Genomic DNA, 7,579 nt, shown 5'->3' on the forward strand with positions numbered 1-7,579 from the left:
GATAAATTATACACAGTATACTAATTTCTCAAATGGCTTGAATTTTTTTAAATTTAATAACAATATGCTTAATGTGACAAATGCAGAAATGAAGACGTCCAGAGGCTGCAGGACCAAGTGGAGGAACTGCTGGAGGCATCCCAAGGGCTGGGGGAAGTCACACGGAATATTGATACCCTTGTGACCCTCAGCCGCAACCTGTCTCCAGTGTGGCTGGAATTTAAACAAGCCTTCATATGTTTGGTCTGCAGAGGTACTGCTTCCATTCTGCATGTTTGAATATTACTGGTTGGCATAACATCAAATGTAGCAGTATCAATGTTTTGTCTTGAAATTATGAATTTAGGAGAAAAAGGAAAACAAAGAATTGAAAACACACCAGGCTATTCAAGTTGCTTCATATATGTTGATTGGGAAGTCTTGTCTGCATGAATTGATGAAACTACTTGGATAAGAAGTGAAACAGCCAAGACAAAATAAGTCCAGTTGTCTAGTTTGAAATGCCTTGAAAGGACTCTATTCTCATCCAGATCCCTTCATGCTAATCAGTACATTATTTTTACATACCTGTATTTCTTTTTCCAGCTACCATGACTCGGCCCATGTTTACATCCTGCTGTCGGAGCCTGGTGGGGTGTGTGGATTGTGTCCGAGAGTGGGAACGAAATTCTAATCAGTGCCTCAAGTGCAGGGAAGACCTGCCTACCTACACTGAGGTAGCAGGACTGTCTGCAGCACTAGACTGCCTGAGGTCAACTCAGTAGTTGTGACAAAATGGGCTATTGTCACAGCTTCACTACTTTCGGAAATTAACTGTACACATTCATTTCCTGTCTTGCATTATTGGGCAAACTGATTAATCCAGGTGTGTCTGGTTGAGACTGCTGCAACAAGACACACCTGGATTTATCAGTTTGCCCAATAATGCAAGACAGGAAATGAATGTACACAGTTAATTTCAGGAAGTAGTGGAGCTGTGAAAACAGCACATTGGAATATTTTATGTTATATGTTCACATTTATGTTTTATTTAGGGTTACGGTGTATTAGTTAAGTTTGTTAAGTTTGCTTGTTAAGTTTAACTTTTGAGGCTTTATTAAAGAGATAGTTGTTTTTTCTCATAGTCTTTGGTCTCAATTTCTTTAATCTTCTCAGTCATTCAAAGAAAAGTATAACTGTAGCAATGCAGGGACAAAGACTACAGGTGTTACAGTAAACATGCTCTCACAGATTAGAATAATATTGGTTCATGATGAAGATATAAGCAACATAGGTCACGAAAAATGATGTATCCATTTTATTTAATTTTTCCTTATCATTCCAACTTTTACAATACAATCATTCTCAGATAAATTATACACAGTATATTAATTTCTCAAATGGCTTCAATTTTTTAAATTTCACAATATGCTTAATGTGACAAATGCAGAAATGAAGACGTCCAGAGGAAGAACAAGAAAAATGGTGAAGGGTGCCGTGAAGACTACTTTATTTTTTACAGGCAAAATGGTTGCTATCCTCAGGAATAGCAGAATCTGCAATGCAATTGAAGATTAAAACATCTAGCACAATTTATAGCTATAAAAGACAATAAAACTGACCATTAGCTTGTAATGAGTGAAGAGAAGGATGGATTGGTTGATTATTACAGTGGTAAGTAGTACAGTGGTACAGTGATAGCTCCTCAGACTACAGGACAAATGATGCCATTTTCCCCATGAAGTAGAGTGTGGTTTACCCCTTCTTGCAGTTGGTGTTCTTGCAGCATACCCTCCGAAAGACGGTAAGAGACTCGACTGATGGTTTCAAGTTTATTGCCACAAGCAACTCCATATACCAACGTGAGAACTGACAAAATAAAGAAAAATAAAACATCATATTTCAGTCTCACAACTCATCTATAATAAATCACAATGCGCTCTAAATCTTAGCAACAGATAAGTTCGCTAATACTGAGCAAAATGCTAGCACTGTTTTCCGATTATCAATAAAGTTATAACCATAAGCATAACACATACACACACACTAACCTTGTGCCTCTTTGGGGGGTTGCAAAACAAATATACTCATCATTCGATGCCTTATCCCTTACTGTACCTTGAACTTTCATCTTTTACGTTAGCTCATTCATTCCGTAATGAAGTGACTAGAATTCCCGGAAAAAAACGATAGACGGGAAATAAAAGGTCGTCTTCAAATAAAATCATGGCGATATAAATCTGAACCATTAACTCCAAAACGTGCAGAAATATACGCACAAAGCAGATAAAATGACATTTGTTAGCAAAACCCATATCATAAAACTCAGCACATATAAAGATTATGTCACAAAAATGCATTTCAAATGAGACTTTCGTTTATAAGGCAAACACACAAACACACAAGCTACCATCTGGTGGACAAAATGAGACACAGCAAGCATAAAACAAAGTGGGTTTACTACAGTTCTGATCCCGGACAAGTTTGTTCTCCAGAAGATAATTATTTGTTCCTGTGGCAGTCAGTTAAAACTAGGTCTAAGCAATTACCATTAATAATCATAACAGCCTAATAATAATAATAGTAATAAGTCAGTATAGCAGCTTTCATGCAGGAATTGCAGCTCAAAGAGCGTCACAGGAATGGCCACAATAGGGCGCGGGCACTTTTGAGTGCATCTTACATGTATTGCATTGGTTAGTGAAGAAGTCAGAGAAAAGCCATTAACCCAGATCACATTAACCCAGATCAATGTATTAATTGCCTGATAGGGGATGGTTGGTGGCAACATTAAGGAATGGCGACACCTGCTGGTCATTTTATATACCTACTTTCAGCGCGCCTCTTCGGCCTCCTCTTGGGTGTTTAATCCGATAGATAGGCTATCTTTCGCTCATTCAATCAATAAATAGCCTACTATCGTGCAAACTCTGTACTGTGTACACGACTTGCTTTGATTTAGAATTAGGGGAAGTGCAGTGGGGGCAGGCAATACAAAGAAAGTCAGTCTGTCTATGCCTGCGAGCGCAAGAGCTTTATTGTGATGGACAGGAGCTTTATTGTGCACCGGTGGGCTCCGAAGCCCCGCCCACCAATAAAACGAAATATGGAGTCGTATTTTCATTTTGGGGGTGAAAACGAAAAAACGAAAAAACAAACCGTTTCCTGGTTTTTTGTTTTTTTGGTCAAAACGAAAAAACGAAAAAACGAACCGTTTCCTGTTTTTTTGTTTTTTGCTCAAAACGAAAAAACGAAAAAACGGCTTGTTTTTTTGTTTCTGCTTGTGTGTTTTACAGCCGGGAATCAAACGGATAAAACGTACCTTGTCCCACAGTGCACATGGATGCTCAGCTCCTTTAACTGTGCTTAGAAACAAGTATTAAGGCCTCAGAGAGACTCCACTATCTTTTATAAATACAAAGTTACGTTCCTCAAGTGATCAGACAATCCTAGTTTAGTTATGCCACTGATAACTGAGAAAGGAAAGTCTTTGTTCAAGGTTTTTATATGCCAAGCCTGATTCAGATTAACTGTGGTATTAAAGCCGCTTAAACAAATACAACCTGACCTGTGCACTTTTGTGTTGTGAGCCTTTGTTTTAAAAGCGGTGTGATGTTTTTATAAATTTGGGCTACCCTTTACATCTAGCACTTGTGTTCAAGTTTTTTTTTTTATGTTTAGATACACAAAGTTACTGTGTTACTCAGGGAAGCCTCTCTTTTTTTTTAGATCAGCTGATCAGCTGTTTGGTTTGTGTTTTTGTTTTAGCGACAGACGTGAATCAGCCTCAGTTCACCATATTCTTTTTATTCATTTGGCAACCCGTCACCTCCTTCTCCTCATTTTGTGAACCTGTTTGTTTCCTGGCTATAAAACACACAAGCAGAAACAAAAAATCAAGCCGTTTTTTCGTTTTTTCGTTTTGAGCAAAAAACAAAAAAACAGGAAACGGTTCGTTTGTTCGTTTTTTCGTTTTGAACAAAAAAACAAAAACAACAGGAAACGGTTCGTTTTTTCGTTTTTTCGTTTTCACCCCCAAAATGAAAATAAGACTCCATATTCCGTTTCATTGGTGGGCGGGGCTTCGGAGCCTGCCGGTGCACAGTAAAGCTCCTGCCCATCACAATAAAGCTCTTGCGCTGGCATTCACAGACAGACTGACTTTCATTGTATTGCCTGCCCCCACTGCACTTCCCCTAACTCTAAATCAAAGCAAGTCGTGTACACAGTAATGACAGTCATAACCAGTGGTGTAGTCTAGTTTTTTCTAGTGGGAATACTCCAACCTCATAAACCAAAGCCAGGTCAGGTTCTCATATATGTGCGCGTGCACTCACATGTCCACGCGCGCGCGCGCGCACACAGATACACACACACACACACACACACACACACACACACACAGCAGCAGCAGCTCCTTTATTTCAAACTACCAATTAGATACATATAGACATTATAGCGTCAGCAGCTCCTCCTCCTGCCATCAGGTAGACCTGATGTTTCCTCTTCATCAGGTAGACCTGATGTTTCCTCTTCATCAGGTAGAGCTGATGTTTCCTCTTCATCAGGTAGAGCTGATGTTTCCTCTTCATCAGGCTCCCTTTCCTAAACGTTAACCTTAGCTCCAGCTGTAGTGTTCCCTAAAGCGGCAGTATTCACAGGACAAGCAACAGGCTTATTAAAACACTGAAATAGTTTCATTTAGCTTTGCTTTCTTTTTCTTATTTTTTCTCCACTGACTGATGTTGGGTCATTAGAAGTTCTACACTCATGTCCCTCTTCTTCTAAGCCAGGGGTATTCAGCTAAAATCCAGAGCGGTCCAGTCAGCAAAGGTCCAGAACATCATAATGTCTAACTTGAGTTACTGTGATATATGCTGATGTAACCTGGTAGTTTTATTAGAGTCTGCCTGTAATCAAAAACTGACCGTCAAATAAATTCAGTACGGTTCAAAAACATTTTGACATTTATTAATAAATAACTTATATGTAACTGTATATCTTAGAATAAAGTGCAGAACTTAAAAAAGCATGACTGAACAACCTGAATCAACTTCTATACATCTTTAACAATAATTAAATCTCATAAATGTAAACATTTGAACACTTTTACATTTTTGTCTGTCTCATATCACTCCCCTAATATCTCTGCTGCTTAATGGGAGAACTGAGCTGCTGCTTGTTTGAGCCGTTCTCAAAACGTATTTTGATTATGTTCATAGTTGAGAAAGCTGCCTTACAGCTGTTTGCTGAGCCAAACATGGTCAGCATGTGACCACAGTCTGTCCTCTAGAGATGTATAAGGCACAAAAGATACGACTCTCAGAGCCGATGCTTTGTAGTGAATCTGAAGAGCCGACTCCTAACGTATTTAATGGAGTATGGAGTTTAACACTGTCCTAGCAGAAAACATGTTACTGGATCCTAGATTAAAGAAGCTTGCCTTCAGTGACAACAGAGCTGTTGATGAGAAACTTCAGAGAATAAGAGCAGCAGTCTGACACCTCCACCATTAGAGGACCAAGTGGAGGAGGAACCTCAAACTTCTGCTGTGTGGAGGCTCTTTGATGGAAGAGCTACAGGAGATGATTCAGGAGAAATCCTACAGCTGATGTGGTAATGGAGGATCATATCTAGAGGAAGCCCTCATCCAACCAGCAGACGACCCACTGAGCTGGAGCAGGACAAGGCCTCAGTCTGCCCCACCTGGTGAAGGTGATGGAGGAGAGACAACTTCTTCCATCTGAGAGAATCTTCTCAAAAACACAGCAGATATTCACTGAAAGAAGAAATGTATCAGCCCATCCAAGCTCAGCCATCAGATTTTTCTGAATGTCAGCCTGCTCTGAGGACATTTATACTGTTTGAATACTGAGTCTGGTTCTGTTTCTGTTCTGGTTCTGTGGGTTCATGTGCAGAGTTTTGTTCATTTATTTTTTGTGCAAAAAAGTTTGGTTGAAATAATAAACAAAAGCAAGAATACCTGTTTTCGTAACAGAGCAAATGTACAAAATGAGTCAATTATAAGGCTTCTCATAAAAACACTGAATGAAAAAGAGTTTGTCAAAACACAAATGATTCATATTTGCCAGGTTAGGCAACAACATGAGGCTACAAAGAATAATAAATTAGGAGCCGTTTGGGAGCCGAAAGAACCGGCTTTTCTTTGGAAGCAGTGCCAAAAGCTCTCTGAAAAGAGCTGAACTTCCATCACTACTGTCCTCTCTGTCCCTCATCTCTCAGCTGCTTTTTGAAGGCAGAGCCGCGATGCGATTCAGCGACGTCATTGGCTGAGTAGCGTCACGTGGGATGCCTGAACTCGTACATAATTGGTCTGTGCGTTTCTGAGCCGATAGACCAATGATAAACACTGGAAAGCTGCACCGGTAAAATAGAAGCGACCTGTCAAATTTACACCCGTATAGACGGCGTCTGGGTCCGGATCCGGACCGCGGTCGGCCTTTAGTGAGCCCTGTTCTCAGCCAGACACCTTCCCCTGTCCCATACAGCTTCACCGCTTCCTGACACAGAGAAAAGTGAACGTTATGTCAAAAAAACATACTAATACATGTGTTTGCGCATTTTTAAGTGGTTATATGGAAATTCGGGACCTTTTCTAGTGGGTATAAGGCGTATACCTGCGTGTTTACACCCCTGGGTATACGTATCTTTGCGCATTTTTAAGTGGGTAAACAGAAATTTGGAACATTTTCTAGTGGTGGGGTGTATACCTGCGTATCACGTAGACTACATCACTGATCATAGCTACATGTATGACGTTTGCAGCAAAAAAATTAATAATAAAAAACGCGAGGAAATCATTTTAATTTTCAGAGTTAAGATGGATTAAATGCGCTGTCAAACAGCGCTGAGTGGAGCGGCTGACCGGACCAAGACGGCTGCACAATACCCCGAGCAGCGTTGACCTGACCTGGCTTTGGTTTATGAGGTTGGAGTATACACACTAGAAAAAACTAGACTACACCACTGGTTATGACTGTCATTACTGTGTACACGACTTGCTTTGATTTAGAGTTAGGGGAAGTGCAGTGGGGGCAGGCAATACAATGAAAGTCAGTCTGTCTATGAATGCCAGCGAGAGCTTTATTGTGATGGGCAGGAGCTTTATTGTGCACTGGCAGGCTCCGAAGCCCCGCCCACCAATGAAACGAAATATGGAGTCATATTTTCATTTTGGGGGTGAAAACGAAAAAACGAAAAAACGAACCGTTTCCTGTTTTTTTGTTTTTTGTTCAAAACGAAAAAACGAAAAAACGAACCGTTTCCTGCTTTTTTTGTTTTTTGCTCAAAACGAAAAAATGAAAAAACGGCTTGATTTTTTGTTTCTGCTTGTGTCTTTTATAGCCGGGAATCAAACGGATAAAACGTACCTTGTCCCACTCGGTTACTATGGTCCCCGTTTGTGGAACAGTCTGGGGAGAACCTCGGGGCTGCAGAGACTGTTGATATTTTTAAAAAGAGGCTCAAGACTCATCTTTTTAACCAGGCTTTCAACTTGTTTTGATAATTCTTAACCCTTCTTCTTATGCTTTTCATTATTATTATTATTATTATTATTTATTATTATTATTACTTGATT

At 39.9% G+C, this 7,579-nt stretch overlaps 1 long non-coding RNA gene across 1 annotated transcript; it reads right to left on the minus strand.

The window, feature by feature from the left end:
• Positions 1 to 1,282: 1,282 nt before the first annotated feature.
• On the minus strand, positions 1,283 to 3,305 carry LOC127533688 (uncharacterized). The gene is made up of 2 exons (XR_007941446.1): positions 2,031 to 3,305; positions 1,283 to 1,848 (listed from the first exon to the last, which is right to left on the minus strand). It is a non-coding gene; the product is annotated as an uncharacterized LOC127533688 (long non-coding RNA).
• Positions 3,306 to 7,579: the final 4,274 nt, after the last annotated feature.

Source organism: Acanthochromis polyacanthus, chromosome 4 (genome assembly GCF_021347895.1).
Source record: "Acanthochromis polyacanthus isolate Apoly-LR-REF ecotype Palm Island chromosome 4, KAUST_Apoly_ChrSc, whole genome shotgun sequence".
NCBI classification, from domain to species: Eukaryota; Metazoa; Chordata; class Actinopteri; family Pomacentridae; genus Acanthochromis; species Acanthochromis polyacanthus.